The 15,097-nt window shown below is 41.3% G+C and overlaps 1 pseudogene; it reads left to right on the plus strand.

Annotated features, from left to right (window-relative positions):
* The window catches only part of LOC149238841 (type I inositol polyphosphate 5-phosphatase 4-like), an 89,333-nt pseudogene that overhangs the window by 17,803 nt on the left and 56,433 nt on the right, over window positions 1-15,097 (plus strand).

Below are 15,097 nucleotides of genomic sequence, written 5' to 3' on the forward strand. Positions count from 1 at the left end.
CCACAAAAAATGCCATAATCAACAAAGGGTTTTCGGTTGATAATTGTAAGTTATTGAAAATCTTTCCATATCTAACCAAATACTATATGTATTACATATATTTCTTTCCAAGCATAAAAAAAGGCACAATGAAGCTCTAGATTGTGTAGGACCAGAGTAGGTTGTTAGCTTAACAAATCAAGCATTTTATTAGTTGTGCCCTTATTATATTTAATCACAAGATGGAACTTTTGGATGAAAGCAACCCACATTTGATGGAATTTCTCTTGAATCTTAGTCTACAAGTTGATGAATATCAGTGGATGATGATTGATATGGAGTATGGTTGCTTTGCAAAGAATATAATGACACCATTGCTTTTATTCATGCACTAACTGCAAAATTCCTTTTCATATGTGTTGTACATAAGCTTGGCCTCTACAAGAGTCTTCAAATGGTATGATATGGGATGAGATCCCAATTTATCAACAACCTCGATGGAAGGGAGAGAGGCATCCATTTCTATTTTAAATGGTTGATGTGTACTCTTTAAATGGAGAATGGGATAAAAGAATAAGTCATCATTTAGCATAGAAAAATGGAACTTAGCCTCAATATCCCAAAGAAATATTTCTTGATTGGACAACTGGTGTAATGGGTAGGCCAACTTGGAAAAAAGAAAAACACATTTTACATAGAAATTAATGTCTCCCATGCAATTATTGAGGTCATGAGAATTGTAATGAACTATCCATTATGCCAAAGGCTATACCAGAGAGGGATCTAGTCAAACTCAATGTGAATCAAGTATGAATGCCAAATATGTAATTGATGATTGCCAAAAATAGGATTTCTTTTCTTTCAACTAAATTATATGTTCTTGTAGTAGCTCAAGTGTGTCGCAAACATGTTGTAGATGTTCTACCCAAAATTTATTGAATATGAAAATATCATCAAAATAAATAACCGCAAACATAGCTCCGCGTGTCATGAACACACATTGATTAATAACATAAATATGGTATTCACATTTGTCAAGCCAAATATCATGACTAATGATTCAAATAGCCTAAATTTAGTCTTCCAATTAGTATTCCATGGGTCTATTGCATGCATGCAAACTTGATTGTAGTGAGATGTAAAATCCTTCTTTGTGAAGAAGCAATCCACTTGTAAGTGGTCCAATAAATCCTCAATCTAGGGTAGGGGATAACAATTTCTAATGGTAGGTTTATTAAGGGCATGGTAATATATCACTAGATGTTATTCTAAATTATCCCTTTTGAGAATAATGAAAGTGAGATATGCAGACAGGGGGGATGAATGCTAGATACAACTTGATGTAAACAAATTTTTGAATTGGCATTCTATGTTAGTTGCCTCTTAATTAACAAAGTGATAGGATGGAGCACTGGTAAAGGAAGCTCCAAGAATAAAATTGATTCTATTTTTAATAAATCATGCTAGTGGTAACTCTGTGCTTTGTGTGAATACATATGAAAAATATTGAAGTAGGGAAACCATATCAAGGGTTACCGGGTTAGTGAGTTTATCTTGTTTTACAAGGCAAACCAAACACAAAAAAATGCATTGTATCCAACTGAATTTCTTAATGTGATATTTTCTAGTAAGAGGGTGTGTTGGTTCAAGTGAAGATGATATGAGCACATAGGTATGACGTTTATGTTGCAATTGGTATTAATGATATTTATCATGATAAATGATGTCCCTAGTCTATTGGTATCAAATTTTTAGTAATAGATAGGTGTAATCTAGAGGAGAAACATCACACATAATAATATCTCAAGAAGGGATCATACCAAAGGTCATTGCACAATGCTGGAAGATAATAAGTTGAGGGCTTTCCTTATGTACCCAACTAAGATCATATGGGGTAGAGTGTGGAGTGGTGGGAAGGTTAAGGAATTGAACCAAGTCATGGGCCACAAGATTTATTTGAATCCTACTTCAAGTATAAGAGTATCCAATTCATGGTTAATCTAACAATTATGGGTAAACAAAGGTGAAAAAGAGGTGATAGCTACATTAGAAATCATAAGGATGAGAGGAGTTGAATATTATAGGATTGTCAAAAGAAACTATTGAAGGACAAGAAGGTAATGTAGTTGCTCAACCTTGGTAAAACGATTCTTTTGTTGTGTATAGTTTTATGTGCCTGGTAATTGGTAGAGGTATCTGAATTTTTCTTATGGAAGGTATAGTAGGGGGAATTACAAGGTGTGGAAAATGAGGTAGCATTCATAGTAGGAGGACTAGTAGAGCAAGTGGTGTGGGGTGACATCATCTGTTCAACATAATAACTCAGCAATGGCCCCTTTCATTTCCCAATCCTTTTCTCTTGGTTCTCGTTGTGTAGACTATAGCTGAGCCCAAATGTCTTATTGAGTAGTGTTAAGAACTCTACCCATATGAATTAAAATGTTTTAATAAGTGGTTATCTAGTGCCATGCACCCTTCCATTACCACATATCCGTATTGGAATTTAGGATTCTTAGGTCCAAAAAATTGATGGCTCATGGGGCCTTTGTGCTTGCCAATATTTAACACTTGAGTCGTTGCAGTGCCCTTTTCGACGCATGGTCACCCTTTGATTAATGCAATCATGGGGTAGTAAAATCTATGGCTCATCTCATTCACGAGGGCCACTAGGCATGCCATGCTTTAAGGGGTTATGTTTGCAAGGAAAGGCATTGATGGTTATAGTAACATATGTGGAAATCTCAAATCAATTGTGGAGCCTCCCCACCCATTACTAATTACCACTTCTCCACCCCCCCTTCGATACCATTTATCAGTTTTGTCTATGATTAGAGTTATGCAAGTTTTTATAGGGGAACTTTCTTCTGTTGCAAATATCCAATGTTTTACGCTAAGGGGAAAACTCCTAGATCTAGTTGAGTGGGTACCTCATGCTCTCCTAGTCAAAGTACAACTCCACGACTAGTCTCCTTCGCCCAATTTTCCTCTATAGAGATAACATCGACGATTTCTAGATCCTTTGACAAGATCTTCACCACACTGGCATTTGTTCTAAACAAACAATCCAGACACTACTCAGGCCATGTGTTCTCTTTTCTTCAATGGTGGCCTTGTTTGCTACTCTCATGTTACAACTACAAAACCCACATGTTTATATCCACTGCACATTAATACGTGTGGAAGTTTCTAAGTCTACTTAGTTAGGAACCCTCCATGAACTTTATGTAATTTATTACTACCTACATGTTATTTTCCTTAACAAGTTATTTACAATGTAAATACTAAAAATAAACACTAGTGAATGATCAACATATTACAGATCAAAAACTAAAAGAAACAGAAACAAACACACCATATGAAACCATTATTTTTGGACTAATGTCCTCGGAAAAACCCAATGTGGGAAAACCGGTGCAACTATTCGAGGGTTTTCTTATTAACCAATATCAAAGTACAATCTGGGTGTCGAACCTAGCCTACCCAATAGAGAATTTCCTTGCCAATAATACCTTTTAGTTTCTTTTAAATCTCCTGGCTGAAACCCTGGATAATCCTTCGGCAGCTACTAAGCATAAATCTGCTCTAGAAACGTAGCATCAGCCTCTCTTTGTACTGTGTCAGCCCCTTTATGTCCAACACTAGCCTTGTGTCACCTCAGATGGATCTGCGTCAACCATCTAGCCCTCTGCGTCGGTGGTGCTAACCTAGTTGAGGCTCTGTGCAGCTACCGGTTGCCTTTGCGTGGCCCTGTGTGAGCCCTGGCTAGCTCCGGGTCACTCTCCTTGGCTATTGCACTGCTCTCCTGGCACTATCGTTGCCTCTCTGTCTCTTTGTACTTAAATTCCCCTCAGCTTTATCCGTTGATCACTAATTCTATCTCTCTTAGCAAACCCCATTGTAGAGAATAGAATGACTGGTCACTCTCATGTGTTCTTCAAGTGACCCTCAAGCCTCCTCTTATACATTTCCTATTGACATATCAACAGCCAAGATTAAGTCCCTAATCAACAACTAAGATTAGATCTGGCTTGATCCATGTATTTTGGACCATTATAACACAATTTCATATTAATAAACTTAAATATTTTATTTTCCCTAAGTTTAGATGCAGGGACTCCATTGAAAATATTAATTATTTTAATATCTCCTGATCTATTTAGAATCTGTCCAAACCCTTTCTAGGTATTGGAGATATCATGCACCCCAACCTCTCCACCAAATTTCATGGCTAGCGCACATCCGATGCTACCCAAAATCAACACTCCCTCTTAGCGAGGACTCTCCTCTAGCAATACTCCTCACTGAGTATTACTCGGATCATCCAACATCGGTACCTGTGCTGATGCTAGGCATTCCTACCCAACATCCTCTACACTGTTGCATCATGTACTGCTACCCATGGTTTTTCCACTACCACTACAACGTTTGTACGATAGCTCCCTCTGCATCTGTGTTGTTGCTGGTGCTTTCTCCCACCACTACATCCGCAGTGCACCTCCTCTCATCATGTTACATCATGATTCCACTGTTTCACTGCAAATCAGTTATTGAGAAGTAAGTAACTGATCTCCCAATCTGACCTCCCTGTTGGGCTAGAGACACCCACTAATGTTGAAGCTCCCTCTGCCACTAACAAGTTCTCCCTCTCTAACCTCTATGATGCTGCAACAACTCCCTGCATCTCACATCATTGCACACCTCTATGTGCCATCCTACACTGGTGCAACACTCATGTGCCTCTTTCACTATTACAACCTGTTAACCTCGCACTGTCTTAGGACACTTGCACTATATCTCTCTCTACTACTCCATCCACATCGGTCTCTACCCACATCATCTAGTCCTGCTACTCCTCATCAGGGCTCCCATATGAAGGTATAATCCAAGAGGCTAGTTACCTCGAGGATCCTTCCCCTCATCGCTTGTAGTCCTTCTGACTACAGCTCGATGTCTCCACACATTCACTCAAGTGGTGCATGTGCACTTATGGCACAGTCATCATCTGTCAAAACTTCCTTCTTTTCTCATGTTGGCGTTGCCTTAGTCTTAGAAGACTCTCCCTTACTCTTCTTCCTTGAACACTGTGTTGCATAATGACCTAGCTCCCCATAGTAGAAGCACTTGACCTTGAGGAGATCTTTCTTCTTCCGCTTTTCCTGCTTTCCCTCAGATGTTAGGGCCAAGTCTTCCTCCTCTGCTTGACTTTTATCCCCTTACTGTTGCTACCCATCTTCAACTGTTGTCCGATCTCTTCCTGGTGAAGAGTTTCCCACATCTCATCCTAAGGTGGGAGAGTCCCTCTGCCTAGTATACACTGGACAAATACCTCCCAGTCTTCTAAGATAACTTTCAAGGTTGTCCTCACCATCAGCTCTTGATCTGGTGTCACCTCTATAGTAGTCAACTGATCTCGGATCTCATTCAGTCCTCCAAGGAAGGTGTCAAATAGTTCTCCCTTCTTCATTTGATATGATCTCAGCTGACTCTAAATCAGCATTCTTCTCTGCATAGAAGTATGTTAGTACACCTTCTTGAGAGCCTCCCACATCTCAAATGTCATTTTCTTCTCGACTATGTGTGGTACTACATGATCCTTGAGCTCATCAAGTATAACGCTCTTGGTCATCGCCATCACCTCCTCGTACTTTTCATTATCATTGGGATCGAATGGGATAGCTATTACCTGCAAGGCGAAGTTCTTGACATAATTCCTATCCAGTACAGATAAGATTCTGGCCCTCCAAATCATGAAGTTTGACGCTCCATCTAGTTTATCCTAGTCTCTTATTCCATGTAGTGCCATGATGCTCCTCTACTTCCCTTCTCAAAGTTCTTTGTTTGACTCCTCTGAGTCTCTACTTCCCATCTAGAAGTTCTCTTCTTGACTCCCTCTGAGTCCTGATTTCCCTCTTAGAAATCCTTCCACCGCTATCGAGATGCCCCCTACTCTAGTCGTCTTGTGCAACTACACCACTAATCCAGGCTCCTCAGTTAGAAACCCTCCGTAGAAACTCCTCTAGACTTGCTCTGTCAAGTGCTGTTCTAACTACAATACCTCACCAACTTGACTCTTTATCATTCCCGCAACCTTATAAACCCCAGCAACCTAAAGGTGAGAGCTCCTAGGCTCTGTGTAATCTCGGCACCAGCAACCCAGCCTCCTCAACCAACTGCGTTAGCCCTCCCAGCTAATGCATGGTTCTGTGTGAGGATTCCTTTTACCTCCTTAGCCTTTGTACTACATATTGCTGACTCACTCTTGTTGACGTAGGCACTGCGTCACCCTTCCTTGTTGCTGCTCTCCTAAAAACAACTTCTGTCACCTCGGGGCAATTGGTTTTTGCTACTATTTCTCTGTTCGGATGATTTCCTTTAGTTCTCCTATGATCTGCAATCACCCTCTGATACCATGTTCAAGTTTCTAAGTTTACTTACTTAGAAAGCCTCCATGCACTTTATTTGATTTATTCGTACCTACTTGTTATTTTCCTTAACAAGTTTTTTACAATGTAAATATTAAAAATAAACACTAGTGAATGCTTAACATATTATAGATCAACAACTAAAAGAAACAGAAACAAACACACCATATGACACCATTATTTTTGGACTAATATCCCTGGAAAAACACAATGTGGGAAAATTAGTGTAGCTATCTGATGGATTTCTTATTAAGCAATATCGGAGTATAATCTGGGTGTTGAAATTGGCCTACCCAAAAGAGAATTTCCTTGGTAGTAATACCTTTGAATCTTTGATAAATCTCTTGGCTGAAGCCCCAGATAATCATTTCGGCAGCTACTCAACACAAATCTGCCCCAGAAACCACAGCATCAGCCTCTCTCTAGACTGCGTCAGCCCATTTTTTTCTCATGCTAGCCCTGCATCACCCTTGATGGGTCTGTGTCAACCCTCTGGCCCTCTACGTTAGCAGCGATGTCCTCTCTGAGGTTCTGCGCAACTCCCAGCTGCCTTTGTGTGGCTTTGCATGAGCCATGGCTAGTTCTGCATCACTCACTCTCCTTGGCTAATGCGCTGCTCTCTTGTCACTATCTCTACCTCTCTGTCTCTCTGTACTCAAATTCCACTTAGCTACATATCCTGATCACTAATTCTATCTCTCTTACCAAACCCCACTCTATAGAATAGAATGACTCATCACTCTAGTGTGTTCTCCAAGTGACCCTCAAGCCTCCTCTTATACTTTTCTTGTTGACATATCAACGGCCAAGATTAAGTCCCTAATCAATGGCTAAGATTAGATCTGGCTTGATCCATGTCTTTTGGACCATTCTAACACATATTCATATTAATACACATTAATATTTTATTTTCCCTAAGTTTAGACTTAGGGACTCCATTAAAAATATTAATTATTTTAATATCTTCTTATCTATTTAGAATTTGTCCACACCCTTTCTGGGTATTGGAGATCTCATGTGCCCAAATCTCTCCTCCAAACTTCATTGCTAGAGCGCATCCGATGCTACCCCAAATCAACAATACACAGTCATGATAAAAATTGATGGTTCAATAATTTGTAATCATACATGAACTAATCTATGCACAAAAATCAAGCATACACTGTTAACACCCAGGTTGTTCCCTATGACTCCCAAGGGAATACGGCCGGGGTAACCACTAACCAATCTTTGGATCACAGCTTCTAGCCAAACTGTGATCAGAGAGGGCCCTCTCTTTATGATTTATCTCTGTTATGATGGTGTTTTTAGGCTAGCTATTATGCTCAGGTTTTGGTTTATGTTTTGGTTGAAGGATTTCTTTCAGGTCTTATGATATAGTGTTTAGATAGTGAAATTACATTGGGCAATGGAGTCTGGAGTTGTGAAATGATTTGATACGCTGGATTGGTGGTGTTCAAACTGCAGGGCCTATTGTGTATTTTAGACAAACAAACTTAGCTTAAATGGTGATGTATGTCAACCAACAGAAAGCAATTAAGAATTTTCTATTAAGTTGGTGAGGTGAAGGTGAACACACTGCACAGGAGCAAAACTTGAATTCCTGTGACAAAGTCCACTGTGAAAGGTGTATTCTGAAAGTGCAGCAATTAAGAATTACACTTATCTAGATTACAGCTGAAGAAAACATTCATAAACAACACAGATTGAACTCAGGGTACTCAGTGAATAAATCCTGAAAGTTATTCTTTTTCATTGTTGCTTAGTATTGAAAATCAGATAACATATATGGATTTTAACAAAACAACTAATTGACAGAGAGAGTTACAGAGACTTATTGTATGGTGAAATACACAGGAATCCAGCAGTTATCAACAGACACCAGAACGCATTCAACACTTCAGAAATCCGAGAAATTCCATCGCTTTCTTTATTAAACTTCTGAAAGGATTACAGCATAAGAATTTCTTTTGGAGAAATCAACAACCACCTTTGCAAGCTCATACGAAGGGGGCTTTATAGGAATGCGTATACAAAATATCTCAGGCATTGAGTCATCTGAGAGAGAAAATATCTTCATAAATTTGTTCAGAAAGTAGGGAAGAAGTTATTACAACTTTAAATGCAGCATAAATGCCCTTTATGTCTGTCAGAGGATAATTTTGACCTTTGGAGGTCATTGAGTCGGTTGCAACGCTTAGCTTTAATGCTGATAAATGCGCCTTTATTTCTTGTTGCGCTGTATTTTCTCGGCTCTGCCAGCTGTAGTTTTCTATTTCTGCTTTGTTGGTCGATCCATCTGCTGAGTTGGCTCAGCTTTAATCCGCCGTGCATGCTGATTTTGTTAAACTTTGCTTTGCATGACAACTGATATTTTTAAGAAACAAAATTGCTAAGTGACTCCCTGTTTACAAAATCTTATGTATTGCGTTTGTCCACCATTCTTGCGTAGGGAGTTGATGCCTGAGAATAGCATCCATTGTCTCCTCTGCCTCTGTGTACTTGAAGAAATTGGGAGCCACCCCAAACAGGTGGTTGATCTCATTCATTATAAAAAACAGATTCTCGACTCTGTTGTAAAGAGACTGTCCTGTGGCTGGCCCTGTTTCCTCTAAGGTGCTGGGCTTATCACTGATCTGGCTAGTGGCAAATGTATTGACCTTTTTAGCATACTGGTCATGTGTGAACAATCTCCCTGCGCTGTTCAGTAAGCCAGGGAGTCCTCTGCTTTCTAACACTTGAAACTTTTCCAAAAACTTGTTCACCTCAGTCTGCATATCCTGGGTTCTTCTCTCCAATGTCTACACTAAGTTTCTCAGTGTGAGAACCCTTTTGACCATTTGGATAGTCTCAGTTCTGTTTGTAATTCCCATGGTAGCCAACTGAGAACTTGTTCTATGGTTAAGTACATTGATCATTCTGGTGGCCACTTCAGGCATATTGCTCAATTGAGCTCTTGATCTGTGAATCTCCCTCTGTGCCTTTGGGATGAGCTCTAGTTGCTCATGGATAGTTTCAATGTATGGCCACTGCTCATTGATAGATTGACCAATGTTAGCCCATAGCACTTTTTTCAGTTCAGCCACCACTTTATCTAACTTGAGCTCATTCTCTAGCTCTTTGATCTTGTCTTTGAGGGCTTTGATTTCCCTGCCCTTTTCTGCCACTTCTCTCTTTGATTTATCATGTCTGTCATTTACTTTGGCCAACTTTTCCCTGGTCTCATTTAACTCTGTCATTTGAGCTTCCAGGATTTGGATTTCATTCTTCAGCTTTTGCATATCTAGGCTTTGGGCCTGCTCTGTAGTTGTTGGCACTGCTGAAGTAGATGTTGCTGTCTGTTCAGTCTGTTGAGGAGGAGGAGCAGTGATAGGAGCAGTTTCCTCAAGATTTATGATTTGAGGAGGAGGCTGAGAGGTTTGACCCTCTTCTCTTTGTTTTAATGCCGCTTGCAATGCTGCCTTTGCAGCCTCTGATTCTCCTAATTTCTCTTGTGCTTGAACAAGCTCTTTATAAATGGATATCAACAAATCTGTGGTATCTTTCTCTTGCCTTTGTTGGGCTACCTCATCTGTCTGAGGGTGCATGGTGGCTGGGAGTTTGATTTTCTTCCTCATGGCAGCCATGTCAGCATCCCTCAACTTCAAGATTTCCTGTATCCCTGAAATATCTTTGGGATCATGCCCAATTTCGATGATTATGTCTTCCAAGGACCTTATTCTATTGTCCTTCGCCTGGGATGATGCCTTCTCCAATTCTAGCTGAGAGGCTGTGGCATTAAGGCTGCTCTCTAGCTTGTAATTCTCTAATGTTTTGTCTGCCAAGGAGGCATACACCATCTCACCGGTCTGTTTGTGCAGTTCAATTTTATCCATTGGGTGTATGTCTTTGGCTAGGACCTCCAGGTTGGTCCTGAGGTAAACTGAGGCAGATTGGGGATGCAGTGTTGTGGGCATAAAATGACTCATGATCATTTTGCCTTCACTTACATCAAAGGCAGACATGAGTCTTTGCTGATTGGTGGGAGCCATGTTTAACAGATGATTGTACAGCTGTATCTTGATAGGATCACTCCTCCTTTTGATGTCTATAAATTGTTGTTTGATACTGAGTCCACCTTCTTTCTGCTGGCCGGAGGAGCTGACTTCTCCTCCCATTGTTCTCTCTTGTTCCTGCTGAAAGGAACTTGTTGAAGCTTCTCTGCTAGGTGGGCCCATGCCCAATGCTTGTCTTATTGCTATGTCATCCTCCGAAAAGTCATTCAGTCTTTGTCTTTTCTCTCCCTGGTTGATAGATGAAGTCAGAGGGGTTTCTCTGTCCCTTTTTCTGCTTAAGTCCTCCCTCTGTGGAGTTTGGAGGATCGAGGCATCAGTGGTGGCTTCTGGCCTAGGAGGCACTATGTTTTGAGCCTGTTGCTCAGTGGAAGTTGGGGTATCGACCACTCTTTCCTGCTGCAAGGACTGCTGACTGTCAGGTTTCCCTTCTTCTTGCTGCAATCCTTGTTGCTGTTGTTGCTCGGCTTGTTGCTTGCTTCCTTTATCTGCCTGCTCTTGAGTCACTGGAGGTGACTGCTCCTTCTCTTGATGTGGTTGCTCTCTCTCCATTTCCTTTTCTTTGCCCTTGCTGGATATATTTTCAGTGGCCTTGGTAGTTTGCTGTTTGGCAGTTGAGGAAGATGCAGTTGCTCCAATTTGTGTGCTTGGAAGTGAGCTCACCTGTGAACAAAGTTCAAGGTCAACCATCTTCCTTAGATTCCTTACTGCTCTCAGATTTAGCTCTTCTTGTGATACAGGCTCTTCTAGAGTCCCTCTCCTCCATTTGTCTTGATTAGCATATTTTTCAATGTGAGGGATACTATGATGATCATAGGCAGACAACTTATATTTGAGCCTCCTCATTGTTATAAAATGATTAGGGTCATAGGGTGTCCATGGGAAACTTGTTTGGAGGCCAAGGAACTCAAGCATTCTATCTGCTTCCCTCCATCCTTGCTCCCTCTCGTTATAGATGAGATGGCCAAGTTGGCTTTTCACTTTTAACTGTGCCTTTTTGCCTTTTCCTGAAAAGTGAAGCACATCAACTCTGCCAAATTGCCTAAAATACTCTAGGGCAAATAGACTCATAGGCACATACTTAGGTAATCTGAATGGCGGCAAATCACACCCATATATCTTGATGACGGTGTGGTTTTGGTAGAAGTACCAATCCCCAATGCTGTAAGATTTGGACAGCTGAAGAATTCTCTGCATGTCATCAGTGAGTCTTGGAGGAGGCGAGCTCATCAGCATTGCCATAGCTGGATGGACAAATAGATCTATGAATTCACAGTAAGTGTATGGAGACTCAGGTGTAGTGTGGAAGACAGAGGACCAATAGACCACTGATCTGGGATTGCCTTGGGCATCCACTCTTTTGATTGAAAAATGAAATTTCTCATGTTGATGGTACAAGATCAAATGGTAAATGTAGGAGGTGTATCTGAACATCCTTTCCCTCGCCAAATTCATCAATTGCTCATGAATCTTGTCTAATATGTAGGTGGCATAGTCATAGCAGATTGGTGACTTGCCAGGAGCAAACATAAACATCATTGCCAGCACAGTTATGTCAATATGCTCAATTGAATTATATCCCAAGATGGGACAAATCATATCTGCAAGGTCTCTGCCCAGCCCATTGAGATATACATGACCAATTGGAGGATACATCACAATGTCAGAGTTAATGTATAATTGATTAAGTTTGATAATTTGAGCATCTGTCAGTTTAGCCCCTTGTTGTATCAGGTTCACTAGTGACAAAGGGACCAACTTCTTCTGAGTGTTGAAGCAAAGCATGTCTCTGATAGCTTGAGGGGTAACATAGAAAAGTACTGAACCAGATGGGTCCACAACAGCCCTCTGAGAAGCATCATAATGTTCAGCACACAGGTGGATTAGTTCCGGGAACTGGTTGACCTGAGGGAGTTTGAAAATAGGGAGGAAAGAGTCCCATATGCCCAATATATCTGTCCCATTTTCATGCTTGGCTTTCAACTCTTTCAACAGATGAATGTGGAATTTGCTGCTCATGAACATTTCTTCTGTAATTTGGTAATCCATATCTGCCAAGGCTTGCCATTTCAAGTTCCTTTGAGGGGCATTCAGAGGCTGAACATTTAGTACTACAGGTGTCTCCATTGTAAAAGAGGATTTTGGATTGAGTGCTAAGTGATTTTAACTGAGCAAGACAGTGCTGAGGAATTTCTCTTTGCCAGGGAGGTGAATTTATGAGGAATAGAGAGTGGTTCTAATAAGCAGCAATTGAAATATTGTTTAAAGTGTAAATAAGACCAATGCTTGGCCTCACTCTGTCTCTCGTGGCAGGTTCTTAATGAATAACCCACTGTCTCACGATTGCGCGAGCAGTTGACAGTTTTCTGATAGGAACTCGGGAATTAAGGCTCGGCTAGTGTTTTTCGACCTTGTAGTTTACCATAGAGGCTCTGCAGGGGGAACTCGCCGGTGAATTTATGAGTTTTAGCGTCCTTTAATCTTTCTGAGTGATTTATAGACAATTCCAGGTGTACGGAGGAAAGATAACGAGAAATACCTGGCAAACAGCGAGCAGAGGTCGTATATGCAGGCAGGATTGGTGCTCCGGAGGTCTCCTGGTCAGGTTCTGCAGGTTGGTGGACTGTGGACGTAAAAATTGCATGCAGGCGCAACAAACTCATTTGGAAGAAAAATGGGAAAAAACGTGAAATTTCACTATAATATTGGTTTTTTGGACTTTTGGCGCGTTTTTCTGCTGACGTCAGCATGACGTCATAGGTGGGGTCAGGGTCGGATGACGTCAGCATGACGTCATCAGGCCAGGTGGCGGGCTCTGATTGGTCCAGGGGGATGATGAAGTGGCATGACAGATCGGCCAATGGTTGAGCGCAAAGGTTGACGTGACGGCATCGTGGCAGTGACGTGGGATGACGTGGAGGTGACGTAGTATAGGCGGGGAAACAGAAACCGGAAACCGCCAGTGGTTTCATATCGCACCGCTCATGGTACGGGGGAGGTATCTGTCAGACGTACCTCCGACGGGCTGTGGCGGGGACGCGTGGCTGCCGCGTGACGTAACCTTTTTACGGACATCGGACGATATCGGTCGGATGTGAGACCCGCTCCGATATCAATGAGGACCGTCGGATTTGGAGGGCCAGATCCAACGGCTGTCGGGGCAGTGAGGTGATCGGTGGGTACGGCGGGTAAACGGTGGACGTCGGAGCCGCTCCGATGCGATAAGAGCCGTTGGATGTTCAAGCTCCGATCGGACGGCTGCCAAATCAACGAAGTGATCGGCGGGTACGGCGGGGGCGGTATTATTTAACATTTATTTTCGGGATGCGCGCTTAGGCTGAAGACCATCGGGGTATGGTGGTTAGGTAAGGTTTTTCAATATATTTCGAAAAACAAATATATGCGCCGAGACTTTGGTTTAAGCGGCGGAATTGGGTTTTTTTTTTGGATTTTTCATGATTTCAAAGGGGTTATGGGTCCAAAAGGGGCTTGTATAGGGTTTATATTTGCAAATGGGGTGCAATGAGTTAACAATGGATTCAGAAAGGGGGAGGAAGGCTAGGTTTAGGTTTATCAACATGACCAGGTGTCATTTGATCCCTTTTTAGCAAACATATGGCTATAATGCCAAGGGGAGGGATACTTATACAAAATTTGGGGTTTATACACCATGGTGTTAATACTAGTAGGGGAAAGGTACCATAGGGGATTTACATAGTAAAGTTAGAGTTAATATGGGGAAATGAGTGAAGGGAGAAAATACTAAGTTTGTTTGAGACTAACTTAGTTTAGGGAGTAGATCAAAATGAAAAGAATTTTTAGACAAGAAATGTGGCTTCTAAAAGATTAAGAACCACCATGAAACCATAATCTTCTTCCATGAATCTGAGCTGATAAGGGAGTGTTAGTAATGAAGTGGAAAGGGGAAGAGGGAGGTTAGACATGCTTCCTGCTGCAACTTGATGAAGAAGAACCCTTTGTCAATTGATTGACTTTGCTTTGGTAAACATAGTTAACACATTTGCAATGGCAAAGATAACCTTTCTGCAACCTCAACTACCTACCTAGCTACTTGCCTAGCATTTTTTATTTCTTCTTGGAGGGTGCACTTAGACTTGCAGACCCTTACTTGCCTTTTCTTTTCTTTGGCTTTTCTTTTGTTTTTGTATCCACTTCTACCCTTATTTCTTCCAAGGTCCCAGATTAAGCTGTTGGGAGCCTATTTTCTCTACCTAAGCTACTTGTCTGCCAAGATTAAACAGTTTGGACAGACTTCTTTCTCTAATCTACAACTGGAAATTCAAAACATGGCATGATCCAGATTAGACTGTTGGACCATCCATCAAAATTGGGATGCATTAATCTATTTACACACCTTGTACTTCCTTGGAAATATGTGATCTTTGCATGATCAAAACAGAGCATATTTGGACCTTCCTTTGCCAATCATGAAATATGAAACCTATTGGTATAGGTAGCTAATAGTGGCTCCACATGGGGATGGTGTTTCATTTGAAAGACCAAGAACAGCAGGTCAGATTGCCTTGCTCCTTGTTTACTCTTGTCCATCTTGTAGTTTGCTGCTTTGAAGTGCCCAAATTGTGTGCTTCTCTTCTTGGTAGACCTCTGATTCTATTTACCTTT

Source organism: Pinus tabuliformis, chromosome 8, assembly GCF_031772625.1.
Source record: "Pinus tabuliformis cultivar Carrire ecotype Pingquan chromosome 8, CPIR1, whole genome shotgun sequence".
Taxonomy (NCBI): Eukaryota; Viridiplantae; Streptophyta; class Pinopsida; order Pinales; family Pinaceae; genus Pinus; species Pinus tabuliformis.